Genomic DNA, 16,728 nt, shown 5'->3' on the forward strand with positions numbered 1-16,728 from the left:
AAGAAAATGTTGGCAAGAACGTAGTACTCATAATGACCAGGGCTTGAGCATTTATGCTGTGAGCAGACCCTGGGCTCGGTGCTTCTCCATCTCTTCCCAGTAACCTTTATGTAGCTGTTACTGTCTTCACCGTACAAGTGAAGAAATTGAGGCATGAAAAGGAAGCTAACTTGTTGAAAGTAGTAACTCGTATATGTTAACATTGCATTTTTTTCCATTTCCATTTTTATTCTGAAACTATTTCAAAATACAGAGTGTTAAAGGAACGGTACAAAGAACTCTCACATACCCTTTGTGTGGAAACCCCCTTTGAGTTTCACTAAGTGTCTCAATAAATGTATTTTCTAGCAAAGGATCCATCTGGGACCGTGCATGGCTCTTAGTTACCGTGTCTTTCGGGTCTCCAGTTTGAAACAGATGCCTTGTTTTTTCCTTGACATCTCGAAGACTGCAGGCTAGTTGTTTTGAATAATGTCCCTCAATTTGGCTCTGTCTGATGATTAGACCGAGGTTATGCTTTTTTGGCCAAAATAACATAGAAGTGATGCTGGATTATTCTTGATGAGTCCTATCAGCTTTCATTGTCAATCTGTCCCATCACTCATGTTGTTCACTCTGATCATTTGATTAACTTGACCTCAGTCAAGTTTCTCTATTGTAAAGTTACTTCCCCTTCCACATCGTAATTTATAAGCATTTGGTAGGGAGATACTTTTAAGCTTTCTCATCCCACTCCCACACCTGTATAATTTCAATATGCAATGATGTTCCTTAATTTAATTAAACATTACCATGGTGATCATTGCCAAATGGTGATTTTTAAAAATTCTGTCATTTAGAAGTCTTAGCCAGAGCAATCTGACAAGAGAAAGGAATAAAAGACATCCAAACAGGAAAAGAAGAAGTCAAACTTTGTCTCTTCTTTGGTGATATGATTTTGTACCTAGAAAACCCTAAAGACTCCACCAAAAGTCCCCTGGAACTGATTAACAACTTCTGTAAAGTTGGAAACAAAATCAATGTGCACAAATCCGTAGTATTTCTATACACCCGTAAAGTTCAAGCTGAGAGCCAAATCAAGAATGCAATCTCATTTGCAATAGTCACACACACACACAAATAAAATACTTATGAATGCCTAGCTAAGCAAGGTCATAAAAGATCTCTACAAGAAGAATCACAAAGCACTGCTGAAAGACATCACAGATGGCACAAACAATTGGAAAAACATTCCATGCTCATGGATTGGAAGAATCAGTATCATTACAATGGCCATACTACCCAAAGCAATCCACAGACTCAATGCTATTCCTGTCAAACTACTACTGTCATTGTTCACAGAATTAGAAAAACTATTCTAAAATTCATATGGAACCAAAAAAAAAAGCTCAAATAGCCAAAATAATCCTGAGCCAAAAGAACAAAGCCTGAGGCATCACATGACCCAAATTCAAACTATACTAAGGCTACAGTAATCAAAACAGCATGACACTGGTACAAAAACAGACACATAGACCAATGGAACACAGAAATAAAGCTGAGTACCCACGGCCATCTGATCTTCAACAAAGCTGATGGAAATAAGCAATGGGGGAAACACTCCCTATTCAATAAATGGTGCCATGATAACTGGCCAGCCATACACAAAAGAATGAAACTGGACCCTTACCTTTCACTATATGCAAAAATTAACTCATGGATTAAAAGTTTAAATGTAGGATCTCAAATTATAAGAATCTTGGAAGAAAACCTAGGAAACACCATTCTAGACATCAGTCTTGGGGAAAAATTTATGACTAAGTTCCTGAAAGCATTTGCAATAAAAACAAAAATTGACAAGCAGGTCCTAATTAAACTAAAAAGCTTCTGTGCAACAAAGGAAACTATCAACAGAGTAAACAGACAACCTACGGAATGGGAGAAAATACTTACAAACTATGCATGCAACAAAGGTCTAATATCCAGAATCTGTACAGAGCTTAAAGAATTCAGCAAGCAAACAACAACAACAACAACAACAATAATAATAATAAAATAACCCCAATAAAAAGTGGGCAAAAGAAATGAACAGACACTTCTCCAAAGAAGACATAAAAGCAGCCAACAGATATGAAAAATGCTCAATATCACTAATCATCAGAGAGATGCAAATCAAAACCACAATAAGATACTATCTCACGCCAGTCAGAATGACTGTTATTAAAAAGTCAAAAAGCAATAGAGGCTGGTGAGGCTGCTAAGAAAAGAAGATGCTTATATACTATTGATAAGAATTAGTTCAGACATTGTGGAAAGCAGTTTGGAGATTTCTCAAAAAACTTAAAACAGAACGACCATTTGACCCAACAGTCCAATTACTGGGTTTATATCCAAAAAAACACCTGTGCTCATATGTTCATTGCAGCACTATTCACAATAGCAAAGACATGGAATCAACCTGGTTGCCCATTAACAGTGGACTGGACAAAGGAAATGTGGTACATATACACCCATGAAATACCACACAGCCATAAAATGAATGAAATACGTCCTTTGAAGCAGCATAGATGCAGCTGGAAGCCATTATCCTAAGCAAATTAATGCAGGAACAAATACTGTATATTTTCACTTATAAGTGGGAGCTAAACAGTGGGTGCTAATGGACATAAAGACGGCAACAAAAGACACAGGAAACTACTTAGAGGGGTGAGGGAGAGAGGCAAGGATTGAAAAATTAACTACCAGGTACTACACTTACCATGCGGTTTGGGACATGAATTATCATGAGATATACTCACATAACAAACCTGCACGTCTAACCCTTGAATCTAAAATAAAAGTTGCCTTTATTAAATAAATAAAATGTCACCATTCCTTTTGCATTTAATAGTTGGCATTCTACCTAAGGAAGAGCTTGTTTTCCTTCTTGTTTTCTTTTTTCACTTATTTAACCAGTGTGGACTCATGGATTTCTATTTTATTAAATGGCTTATAGTCAGTTCCTATCATGATTTATTTTAATGCTCAAATCATGCCAACTTTGGCCAGTGACAGCTCCTTCAAATGGGCTCCTGTGTCCTTTCCAATATCATTCTTTAAGACCTCCCTGCCTTTCAGGCAGCATGAAATGCTCATCCCCTCTCCTGCTTGCTTTGCCCTGGGCTTGGACTTGGGAATTTTCTCCAACGGGTTCGGGTTCCTCATAGTAGAGAATGGTATTTAGAGCCAAGATATACACACAAGGTGACCTTGTTCCCTGCTGCTCAGGTGTCACTGCCCCCCGGTCTCTCATTGGACAGAGCCAGAGAATGAATGAACAAATGCATGTACTGTATTTACAGCTATATTTTCTTTTTTCTTTTTCTTTTTTCCATTTTCTTGAGACAGAGTGTTGCTCTTGTTGCTCAGGCTGGAGTGCACTGGTGTGATCTCGGCTAACTGCAACTTCCACCTCCCGGTCAAGTGATTCTCCTGCCTCAGCCTTCCAAGTAGCTGGGATTACAGGTGTGCACCACCACGTCCTCCTAATTTTTTTTTTTCTTTTTTTTAGTAGAGATGGGGTTTCACAATGTTGGTCAGGCTGGTCTTGAACTCCTGACTTCAAGTGATCCACCTGGCTCGGCCTCCCAAAGCGCTGGGATTACAGACGTGAGCCACCACGTGCGACCAGCTATATTTATTTCTATATCTATCATTTTGAAAACCATGAGTTCACACTTATACTGCCAATTCCAATCCAACACCACAGGGTTCTTTCTAGCTTTCTCTCTGTCTGTATCTGTACCTTCCTCCTTAGCTGTGCCAGACTACACTATTGTGGTCAGTGTATTTACATCGTTGCTCCCCTCCCCCTGCCCCACTGAATATAGCCCACTTCCAAGCTGGGCTGGGTCCTGCTCTGTACTGACACCGTCTGTTATGAGATTGGCTTGTGTCTCCCAAAAGGATATGCAGAAGTTCTAATCTCCAGTACCTCAGAATATGACCTTATTCGGAAAAAGGGTCTTTACAGAAGTAATCAAACTAAAATGAGGTCTTATGGGTGGGCCATAATCCAATATGACCGATGTCCTTATAAAATGGGGAAAGTGTGGACATGGAGACAGCCCTAGAGATAAAACAACTGAAGACACACAGGAAGAAGAAAGTCATATGACTGGAGGGATCCCACAAGTTAAGGATGACCAAGGGGGCCAGGCATGGTGGTTCCCAGCACTTTGGGAGGCCGAGGTGGGCGGATCACAAGGTCAAGAGTTTAAGACCAGTCTAGCCAACATGGTGAAATCCCGTCTCTACTAAGAATACAAAACTTAGCCAGGCGTAGTGGCACATGCCTGTAATCCCAGTCACTCAGGAGGCTGAGGCAGGAGAATTGCTTGAGCCTGGGAGGCAGAGGTTGTAGTAAGCAGAGATCACGCCACTGAACTCCAGTCTGGGCGATAGAGCAAGACTCTGTCTCAAAAAAAAAAAAAAAAGGATCACCAGGGATTGCCAGCAACCACCAGAAGCTGGAAGAAGGCAGGAAGAATTCTCCCTAGAGGCATCAGAGGGCATGGCCATGCCGGTGCCTTGACTTTGGACTTCTAGCCTCCAGAAAAGTGAGACAAGACATTGTTATTGTTCTAAGCCACCCAGTTTCTGTTATGACAGCCCTAGGAAATTGGCACACTGTCCTTGTTTGAGTCCTGGCTACCCTTGGACTGCCTTCTGGCCCTTAGCAGGCCTGCCCAGTGACTTTGACCGAAAAGGAAGAAAAAGAGAGAGGGAGTCTGGAATCAGAATATTAATGCAGACCCATCTGCGTCCAAAGGCTGTGTTCCTAACTCTTCTTTTTATAGGCTAATAGGCAAGACCAAAATAAGCCTATTAGCAAGCCGATCTTAGTAAGCGCTCAAGCAGGTGTTGGTGCACTCTGGTCTACGCAACAAACATAGACTGCAGCCTGTTTTAGCTCAGCCCAGGAGCTAAAATTGTTTTTTTTTTTTTAATTTTAATGGTTTTTAAAATAGCAAAATAAGAATAATATTTTGTGACGCGGAAATTAGGAAATTACATGAAATTCAAATTTCAGTGTCCATAAATAGTTTTTTTTTTTTTTTTTGAGACAGTCTCGCTCTGTCACCCAGGCTGGAGTGCAATGCTGTGATCTTGGCTCACTGCAACTTCTGCCTCCTGGGTTCAAGCAATTCTTGTGCCTCAGCCTCCCGAGCAGCTGGGATTGCAGACACCCGCCACCATGCCCAACTAATTTTTGTATTTTTAGTAGAGATGGGGTTTCACCATGTTGACCAGGCTGGTATTGAACTCCTGACTTCAAGTGATCCACCTGCCTTGGCCTCCCAAAGTGCTCGGATTACAGGCATGAGCTACCACACCCGGCCTGTAAATAGTTTTATTGGAATACAGCTACACTCATGCATTTCTGTTCTCCGTGGCTGCGCGATGTTTTTGTGCCGCAATGACAAAGTGAAGTCATTAAAGCAGACATTTTGTGGCTGGCAAAGCCATGTTTACTATCTGGTCCCTAATTGAAAAAGTTTGCCAGCTCTGTTCTAGTGTAGGCATTCAAACAGTATCCTATTGGAGTATGGGGAAAAGAGAAATGACTGTTAGTATGGGAGGCACGGGAAGACTTCCAGGGGCAGTGACACAGGCACTGGGTTGTGGACGATATAAGATTTTGACATTTGTTAATGTATTCATCCATTCAAAGAGCACTGAACACCTACTATGTGCCAGGCAATGAAATATGGAGATGACATCATTGAGTTTACAACTTAGAGAGGGCATGCTTCTCCTCTGAGTTGGGGGTCCTCTCTGTCCTATGCACCAGAAGGAGGAGAACCCCTCACTCAGAGTAGAATCATGTGGAAGCCAGAGACTCATCTCTGAGGGGGTCAGAGGAGGATCCACAGAGGTGGCACCCCCGGAGCTAGACCTTGGACTCTGTGGAGTGTCTTGCCAGGCAGAGCAAAAGGTGTATCTGGCTACCTTCTTGGAGGTGGTGGCTTTTGCCCTCCAACTCATCATCCTTGGGATCTACTCTCTGACCTGGCAAACTGTGTTAACTGTGAGAACACCATGCAGTCAAGGGAACCTCCAATAGGACTGGCCCAAGACCCACTTCCAGGCTCACAGGTAGCAAGTGTTACCCCAAGGTCACAGCCACTCAGCGGCTGAGTTAAGGCCAGCGCTACCTCTTACAGCCTCAGTGAGGAATCCAGGAGCAAATGTGGGGTCTGAGCTTTCTACTCTTTCTTCGCCCATATGCTCCAGCTCCTGGGACTTTGGGAAGAAAAATGACCAAGGGACGCTCAATGTTGCCCCACATACACAGGAAATTTGGTGAGATCCTGCCTCTACCCTCCCCTGTTCCTCTGCAGAACCCCTAGTTGAGCATCTTCCATATTCTGTTGTAGCTGCTCATGCTTCTGTTTCTCTTGCTAGCCTGACAGCCAATCAGGAACAGGGATTATACCATTTATTTTTTGTTTCTAATTCTGAGGACTTGTAAATGCTCAATTAATGTTTATTGAATGGACTAGGATATAGTTGAACTGAATGGAGCAGACAGGATGCAATTAGATCAAGTAGGAAAGACACTAAAAGATGATTTCAGTAGGACATGTGTGGCCTCCCTACATCAATCTCAAAAGTTCCAGATTCTTCCAATAACGCTTTCTGGGGTAAGTTCTAAATTCCCTCTGTGGGTCTTACCTGGGAATTTATCTGCCATCATACATATTTTTCAATGTTACCACATCTAAGTGGACTTCCTTCTTTGTTCTTGAGCAACGGCAACTATCAAAACCTCAATTTATTATCTCCCTAGTGCAGCCAGCCTGCTGTCCTGAAGGTCCTTCCATAAACAAGTTACACTCAGGCCCTCCAGTCCTCTTACCTTCCCACCTGTTGTCAGACTGCATTTGTGATCATTCTGCTGTCCCTCCCGCAACCCCCTAGTCAGACCTTAATTAAGTCTCCAAGAGTTTCCCACCAGAGGGTCCTGCCTCACACTCCTCTTAGCACTAACCCTTCCTCACAGGGCTGCCATGTTGCACACCTCCAAGGGGCACCATTCCCGTTGTGTTCTATGGGATTGCAAATGGTGTCTCCTGAGTTGTACAGCACAATGACCCTGAGTGGTCACCATAGTGATGTGTTGCTCCTTTGCTCAAAAAAACCCACTTGAGGTCAGGAGATCGAGACCAGCCTTATTATCATGGTGAAACCCCCTCTCTACTAAAAACACAAAATTAGCTGGGCTTGGTGGCACGCACCTGTAATCCCAGCTATTCTGGAGGCTGAGACAGGAGGATCATTTGAACCCTGGAGGCGCAGGTGACAGCAAACCGAGATTGCACTACTGCACTCCAACCTGGGCAACAGAGTGAGACTCTGTCTCAAAAAACAAACGAACAAACAAACAACAGCAACAACAACAACAAAAATCCCATCACCCAGGGAATGCCCAGTACCCAGGGCCTTGACTCTAAGCCCCTCAGTTACTTAAGACACTCCAGAAGCCTACCTTCCAGCCTGACCCCTTGGCCCCTCCCAGCTTCCCTGAACTAGGTCGTTTCCCCCAAGCCTGCTCTGAAACTCATCTCCCCTAAGACCTTGCATCACGAATTCCCACTTCTCTCTTCTGTTTTCAAACCAAGTTGTTTTCTCTCAGCCATAAACAAGCAGGCTGCACCCAGCTCTAAAAGCAGAAACCTTTTTTTTTTTTTTTTTTTTTGCCCCAGGCTTCTTCCCAAACCCTGTCCTTCTCCCCATTCAGTCATTCCATTTGACCAACTCTTCTAAACACCTACCAGGAGCCAAGCCCTTGCTCTGGGCACTTAGAACGTATTGATGACCAAAAGAGATAAAGGCCTTTGAGACTGTTATAATCTTGCAGGGGAGATACACAATCCGCAGTGAACATATTACATTAGTAAAAAATACAAGGCAAATGGCACTTTGGACTGTGAGTGTCAGTGCAATGGAACAAAGAAGTGGAGCCATTAGGGGACTGGATGGATGATGACAAGGCAGATTCCAGCATTAACTGGGATGGTCAGGGTACACCTGCTCAGGCAGCAGAGGTACTCAGCATTCCTAAAGGGTCCATCTGCACTCACTGTCAGCATTTCTTCCCTCTCACTTACTCCCCAGCTCAGTGAAACCTGCTCCACAAATGCTGCTTTGTGCACAGGGACGTTCCTTTTGTCCAGTTCTAGAGCTACCTCCTATTCTGTGGTAGCAGAATTTGGCACGGTGGAGCCTTCACTTCTGGACACCTGTTTGTGCCTTGGCCTCCAGGACACCACACTTTCTTATTTTCTTCCCTTTCTCTAGCTCAGGGGTGTCCAATCTTTTGGCTTCTCTGGGCCACAATGGAAAAAGAAGAATTGTCCTGGGCCACTTATAAAATACACTAACACTAATAATAGCCAATGAACTAAAAAAATCGCCAAAAAAATCTCATAATGTTTTTATGAATTTGTGTTGGACTGCATTTAAAGCCATCCTGTGCTGCATGTGGCCCGCAGGCCACGGGTTGGACAAGCCAATTCTGTTGGATCTTTGGCACTCTCTGTTGTCATTTCCTCTTTCTTTGCCCATTCCTCAGGTGATGATGTTTCCAAGTCCCCATAAGTGCTCTCAACTCATCTCAAGTTGCGTTTCCCACAGAGAATTTCATCCACACACTCACTGTGAAACTCACATCTCTGTTTCTCACTGTAACCCCTGGATACACCAACAGTCTCCTTTCTGTTTATGAAAGGAAAAGACCTTGCCCTCCTGCCACTGACATCCTCTATGTAACGAAATCTCAGGAACTGGGAAGGAGTGGGGGTCCTGGGAGAGCAGATAGAAGGCAGTGGAGGGTAGAAGGCAGGGCGTAGGAGAGAGAACAAGCTCGTCTGCCTGCTCCTGGCTCCTGCTTCCCATAGTTCCCCTCCAGGTAGCCATGATGACAGGGAACAGGCATGACAATATGGACGTGCAACCACGTGACTTAGTACAAACACCAACTTGGCCAGTCAATGGAGGAGCAATGAAACAGCTGGATCCTGGATGTCACTCAGGCACAAGGTTCTGGTTGATAGTAGAAGACACCATTTCTTTTCACTGAACCACGTTGACTTTCCACATAGTCACATGCTCCCATGTAGAAGCCCATATTAACAATCACCAAACTCCCAAGGAAACAAGCCACCATGGTGAGAGTCAGCAGAAACAATCAACAATACATATAGACCTCCAAGAAACAAAGATCTTGGAAAAAATCAGATCTTGGATATAAAATACAAAGATATAGACTTTCAAGAACCAAAGAGCTTCGAAAAATCAGATCTTGGATATAAAATACCTTCCTGTCCTCTGTCCCAAGAAGGTAGAACTTGATTAGTTGAAGCTACTCACAGTAATTCTCTACTTTCCTGTGACTGGCTTAGGAAGGGTCATGTGATCTCAACCTGGTCAGTGAGACAAAGGAAGATGTTGTTTCTACCTCTGGGCATCACCCTTTGCATGTGATACCTGGAGTTCCCTCAGCCATCATCACTCCCATTCTGAACTGTCAAAGTGGAAAGAGGGGAAGCACCTGGGTTCTTGAAGAGGTTGAGACCCTACATGGCCGTGCGTGGTACTATTGTGTCTCCAGATTCTCTGTATCTGAGCAATGACAAACTCCTTGTTCCTTGGCTACTTTCAGTGGTTTTTCAGTTGCTTGCAGCTGACAGCACTCTGCTGTACCCACTAATATGCTGTGTATTCTGTTCCCCTTCGTGAAGGCCTTCTTTGTCTTCTCTACCTCCCCGTCATCCCTGCACTATCTCAGTGACTTTGCCCTGGACCTTTAGCTCTTCCAAGGCCAGAAAAGCGCCCAACACACATCTCACCAGCAGGACCATCCTGAGCCAAAGACAGGGAACCCAAACATCCACGTTCTGGTCTTCAGGAGCAGGCCAAGGTAGTAAAGGAGATACCAGGAACCAAACTGTGTGGTTTGGAGTCATGAGAAAGATAAGAGCCATCAGCGTCTGATCTACTGCAGAGGCAGATACAACAACTGCTCTCAAGTGAGAAGCTGCAGGAAAACCCTTTCATAAGAAGCAATGCTTCCTTCTTAGAGATGGGGCTCTTTTTCAGGTCTCCAGATAGGAGCTTCAGGGCTGAGGGACTTCAGGCCATTACTATTGGCAGGTAGAAGCTGCCCAAAGAGAATGGTGTCCCCACAGCAGGGTTGTTCTGAGGGGCCAGCTGTCAACAGGGACCTGGGCTCCAGGTGCAGGGGTAGGAGGGGAACTGGGATGGGGAAGGGCAAGGCAGTCTCCACCTTGAGCTTCTAGGCCGTGGGAAGGAACGTAGGAATTCAGCTGTCAGATGTAAGTGGCCCCAGCTGTCCGAAACAAAGCTGGCACCAGAATGAGAACCGAGAATTAAGGAGCACTGGGAAACAGCAAGTTTCCTCCTGCAAGTCCCTCCTGACTCGGGTCAGGGCGGGTCCCAGGGCTGGGGATGGATCTGAGCTGCCAGCCTGGGGGTCAGGGGCACCAGGGGGCAGGAACCAGGTAGGTTGTCCCTGAGAACGCTGTTCTTTCTGTGGGGTTGGAGGTTCTCCTCTAGGTAAGAATGCAGGGCTCTGTGGGAGGGATCCCGGGAGGGGCCTGGACAGACAGACCCTGTGAGTGTGGCTTGGGCACGAAGCTGCATCTGAACAAGGACACTCTAAGGACAGTGGTGCCAGTGGAGGAGCCAGGAGATGTGAGTGTGGTATACTGGGCTCAGGGAGGGCAGGTTGGGCTGGGGCCCTGTACAGCCCTGGGAGCTGGCAGAGAAGAGGGAGGGACCCACATACCTGTTCCTGTCCTAGGTATCTGCACCTCACTGCCACTGGCAGGGACCTGTCCAGGATACATGGAGTGTTCAGACTCTGTCCCTACTTGTTTTCTTTCTTTCTTTTTCTTTTCTTTTCTTGGAGACGGAGTCTCACTCTATCGCCCAGGCTGGAGTGCAGTGGTGTGATCTCGGCTCACTGCAAGCTCCACCTCCGGGGTTCACGCCATTCTCCTGCCTCAGCCTCCCAAGTAGCTGGGACTACAGGCACCCACCACCACGCCCGGCTAATTTTTTGTATTTTTAGTAGAGATGGGGTTTCACTGTGTTAGCCAGGATGGTTTCTATCTCCTGACCTCGTGATCCATCCGCCTCGGCCTCCCAGAGTGCTGGGATTACAGGCGTGAGCCACCGTGCGCGACCTGTCCCGACTTTCAAACACATGTCCCCTGCGGTCTCCATGAGCCCCTGCTTCTCTCTAGACTGTGGTTTTATCCAGACTCTTTGTTGAATCATTTGATGCCTTCAAATTGATAGTTTCCTTAGTGATAGTTTGATAGTATGACAGAGGAAGTGGTAAGCATGTGTCCTGGGGTGACTGGCATGGGGGTGGGGAGCTAACTGGACACATAGGGCCACTCACACCAGATGGACTTATTTGGCAGGGCAGGGAGGAGTTGAGGTTTGGTGGGGAGGCAGATGAGGAGAGCTAACTGGATTCAGACGGTGTGGGATTGTCAAGCCTGGATCCAGGGCCATCAAGGCCCCTCTCATCTGGGAGCTGCCCCATGGGCTTGACCCTCAACAGCTCCTTCCATCCAGCCCAGCCTACAGTGCAGCTGGCCCTCCTGTGGGTGCCCAGAATTCCCCACATTGCCTGCCTCTTCTCAAAGGCCCCAGCCCCTATAGCCTGAAGGGTTCCTGCTCCCCTGCAGCAGAGCTCCTCACACCAGCCAGGAGGGCCTTCCATATTCTTAGGATCTTTATGTTCTTACTGACTACAAGAGGAAACTTGACAGAGGTAGAAAATCTGATTGATTGATGGGAGGCAAAAAGGTTCCAGAACTGTATCCCCTGCCCTTACCGTGCACAGAGAGGTCAGTGACACTCAGTGATACCAACTCTGCTTTCATGGCCCTGGAGGAGACCTCCTGTCCCTTTATTTGAGAGCGGAGGATGAACCCCCACTCTCAATGCTGCCTAAGGGTGTGGGCCTCGAGGAGGCCTTTACTCCCCACTTGGCACCAAATTACCAAGAGTGGAAGAAAGGCCAGCAGTCCAGTGGCCCCAGGCCAGTTGGAACTGGTCACCACCTTCCCCAAGGTGACCATCATGGTCAGGTCCAGCACATCAACTCTCTGGCTCTCCCTAGTCACTGCCAGAAACCCAGGCTCCCAGGACATCCTTCAAGACCCAAGACTTCATCCCCAAGTCCTCCATACATAAGTCCTCCTAATAGCATCTCCTGTCTGACCACTCAGCCTTTCCAAGCCCTTCCCTGTACCTGTGGGAACTCATGGTCTAGCAACATCCCCTGCTCCTTTTCTCTGACTGTTCTCTTTATCCTTGTTATGGGCTGGATTGTGTTACCCAAAAATCCATATGTTGAAGTCCTAACCCCAATACCTCAGAATATGAACTGATTTGAAGACAGGGTCTTTACAGAGATAATCAAACTGAAATGGGGTCATTAGAATGATCCCAGATCCAATATGGCTGGTGTCCTTGTAAAAAGAAATGTTGAGACAGGCACACATTCAGAGAGAGCACCATGTCAACATGAACATGCCATGTGCAAGCAAGAAGAGGGACCTGGCCGGGCGCGGTGGCTCAAGCCTGTAATCCCAGCACTTTGGGAGGCCGAGACGGGCGGATCACGAGGTCAGGAGATCGAGACCATCCTGGCTAACACGGTGAAACCCCGTCTCTACTAAAAAATACAAAAAACTAGCCGGGCGAGGTGGCGGGCGCCTGTAGTCCCAGCTACTCGGGAGGCTGAGGCAGGAGAATGGTCTAAACCCGGGAGGCGGAGCTTGCAGTGAGCTGAGATCCGGCCACTGCACCCCAGCCTGGGCGACAGAGCAAGACTCTGTCGCAAAAAAAAAAAAAAAAAAAAAAAGAAGAGGGACCTGGAACAGGTCCTTCCCTCACAGCCCTTGGAAAGAACCATTCTGGAGCCACCTTGATCTCAGACTTCCGGCCTCCAGGACGAAGACAACATATATCTGTTGTTGAAGCCACCCATATGGTACTTTGTTCTGGCAGCCCTAGGACACTCATGTAACCCTCTTGTGCCAACTCGAACCTGTCCTCCCTGAGCACACTGCTTCCTTGCAGCCCTCTCCATTGGAGGCTGATTTTCTCCCTCATTCCTGCCTTCTAGAAACCCCAGCTCATTTGCAGCTCATTCTGTGTTGCTGGCATCTACCAATGATCTGGTCAGCGCCCACCAATGCTGATGTCTTCAGCAACCAGCTCTTGGTCTCCTTCCCTCCACTTCCTCAGGTTGCCATCTCCCAAGAGCCATCCAGCCAATACCTTGACCTCTTGGTCATTCACCTCATTAGTGGCAGAACTGGAATTCAGAGCTAGTTTCTTTCCATACCAGCAGCAACCAATAGGTGACGAACACTAGCCCTGGGGTTAGCCTACTTGGGGTTGATTTCTGGCCCTGCCGGCTATGGCTGTGTGTTCCTGGGCAAGTCTTTTCATCTCTTTGGGTATTAATGTCTTTGTCCACGAAATAGGGATAATACTAACAATAGTATTTACTTCATGGTGTTGTTATGAGGACTAAATAAGAAAATCCAAATAAGGATCTATGTGGCACATAAACTCTGAAAATACTATTATAAATAGCATATATAAATAAAACATGCTGTTATTATTTCCTGGAAATAAGAGCATTCTAGCAGGTGAAACTTTGTAACCCAAGAGGATGGGAGTAGAGTTAGAGAGAGGGCAGTCCAGAGGACTGTTTCCTTGATTACTTTATATAATAGTGGTAAAATGAAGTCTGAAATGCAGACCTTCTAAGTCCCAGACAATGACATACAATAAATATGATTAATTTATATTTATTGCGTCAGTCAGGGTCCAGTCCATACACAGAAATCATACCAGTTATCTGATCAGAGAGAACTTAACATAAAGATTTGCTAATTAAGTATAGAGTTGTTAACTAGGTAACTAAAAGATTAAGAGAGCAAGCCAGAGAGAGAGAGAGACAGAAAAAGAGAGAGAGAACTGTAAAGTATCATGGTGGTAACAACTGCAGGAAGCAGCTTTCACCCCTCACAAAAGGGAAGAGTTTAAAATTATAAAAACTGAGAAACAAAGAGGAAGAAGATGAACTTGAGCTCTCTGAGGAGGGGCCACTCTTCAGCTGGTGTGTCAGTGTGTTCTTGTGCTGCTATAAAGAAATACCTGAAGCTGGGCAATTTATAAAGAAAAGAGGTTTAATTTTCTCATGGTTCTGCAGGCTGCACAGGAAGGATGGTGCCATGTCCACTCAGTTTCTGGGCAGGCCTCAGGGAGCTTTTACTCATGGAGGAAGGTAAAGTGAGAGCAGGCATGTCACATGGCAAGAGAGAGAGCAAGAGAGAGAGAAGGAGGAGGTCCTAGACTCTTTTAAACAGTGAGATCTCATGTGGTTGTTGAACTAACTGAATGAGAACTCACTCATCACCACGGGGATGATACTAAACCATGAGCTTCCCCCACATCCCCATGATCCAATGCTTTCCATTAGGCCCCACCTTCAACACTGGGAATCACATTTCAATATGAGATTTGAAGGAGATAAACATTCAAATTCTATCACTCCTCTCCTGGCACTCCAAATCTCGTGTCTCTCTTGCATTTTAAAATACAATCATACCTTTGCAATAGTCCCCCGAAGTCTTAACTCATTCCATCCTTAATTCAGAAGTCCCAAGCTCCAAATCCCAAGTCCAAAGTCTCATCTGAAGATGAGGTCCTTCTGCCTATAAGCCTGTGAGATCAAAAACAAGTTATTTACTCCTAAGATACAATGGTGGTACAGCCATTGGGTAAATATTCCCATTCCAAAAAAGAGAAATCAGCCAAAAGAAAGGCGCAATCAGCCCCACACAAGTTTGAAACCTGGCAGGGAAGTCACTAAATCTTAAAGCTCCAAAACAATCTCTTTGACTCCATGCCCTGCATCCTGGTGTGAGGAGATGCATGCCCTGCATCCCAAGGCCTTGGGCAGTTCCACTCCTCTGGCTTTGAAGGGCGCAGCCCTGTGGCTGCTCTCATGGGTTGGAGTTGAGTGCCTGCAGCTTTTCTATATTGAGGTTGCAAGCTGCCAATGATTCTACCATTCTTTTTTTTTTTTTTTTTTTTTTGAGACGGAGTCTCACTCTGTTGCTAGGCTGGAGTGTAGTGGCACAATCTCGGCTCACTGCAACCTCTGCCTCCTGGGTTCAAGCGATTCTCATTCCTCAGCCTCCCAAGTAGCTGGGATTACAGGCACGTGCCACCACACCTAGTTAATATTTGTATTTTTAGTAGAGATGGGGTTTCATCATGTTGGCTAGGATGGTCTCCATCTCCTGACCTCGTGATTTGTCCTCCTCAGCCTCTCAAAGCACTGGGATTACAGGTATGAGCCACCATACCTGGCCGATTCTACCATTCTTGATTCAGGAGGGCAGTGGCTCCTTTTCCACAGCCCCACTAGGCAGTGCCCTGGTGGGGACTCTGTGTGGGGGTTCCAACCCCACATTTCCCCTCATCACTGCCCTAGTAGAGTTTCTCTGTGGGGGCTCCACTCCTGCAGCAGGCTTCTGCCTGGACACTCAGGCTTTCCCATACGTCCTCTGGAATCTATGTGCGAGATGCCAAGCTTCTTTCATTCTTGCATTCTGTGCACCTGCAGGCTTAATACCACGTGAAAACTGCCAAGGCTCACTGCTTACACCCTCTGGAGTGGCAGCCTGACTGTATTAGGAGCTCTTTAACCTGGGACTGGAACCAGAGCAGCAGGGATGCAGGGAACAGCATCCTGAGACTACACAATGCAGTGGTACCCCAGCCTGGCCCCTGAAAGCATTGGTTCTTAGGCCTTTGGGTCTGTGATGGGAGCAGCTGTGAAGATTTGCATTCAAGGAAAATCTTGAAAATGACTTCAAGGTCTTCCGTGCCTTCCAGACATTTTTCCCATTGTCTTGGACAGTAGTACTCATTCCCTTTTAGTCATGCTAATCTCTTCAGCAAGTGGCTATCCACAAGACTCTTTTAAACATATTTCTCTCCTGAAAATGCTATTTCTTTCTCTGTCACATAGCTAGGTTACAAACTTTTCAAACTTTTACACTCTGCTTCCCTTTTAAATATAATTCCAACTTTAGGTCATTTCTTTGCTCCTGTATCTGAGCATAGACTATTAGAAGCAGCCAGGTCATATCTTGAATGCTTTGCCACTTAGAAATGTCTTCTGCTAGGTACCCTGGGTCATCACTCTTAAATTCAAACTTCCACAGATCCCTAGGTCATGCACCAATGCAGCCAAGTTTTGTGCTAGGGAGAAACGGAAGTGAACCTTAATCCAGTTCTCAATAACTTCCTCATTTTTATCTGAAAATTCCATCAGCATGGACTTCACTATTCATAACTCTATCAGCATTTTGGTCACAAACATTTAACCAGTCTCCAAGAAATTCCAAACTTTCCCTCATATTCCTGTCTTCTTCTGAGCCCTCTAGATTATTTCACCCTCTGCCCATTACTCAGTTCTAAAACCACTTCCACATCTTCAGATATCTTTATAGCAATGTCCTACTCTTTGGTACCAATTTTTTTGTGTTAGTCCATTCTTGTGTTTCTATAAAGAAATACCTTAAACTGGGTAATTTGTGAAGAAAAGAGGTTTCATTGGCTCATGGTTCTGCAGGC

This window comes from Macaca mulatta, chromosome 10 (genome assembly GCF_049350105.2).
Source record: "Macaca mulatta isolate MMU2019108-1 chromosome 10, T2T-MMU8v2.0, whole genome shotgun sequence".
Taxonomy (NCBI): domain Eukaryota; kingdom Metazoa; phylum Chordata; class Mammalia; order Primates; family Cercopithecidae; genus Macaca; species Macaca mulatta.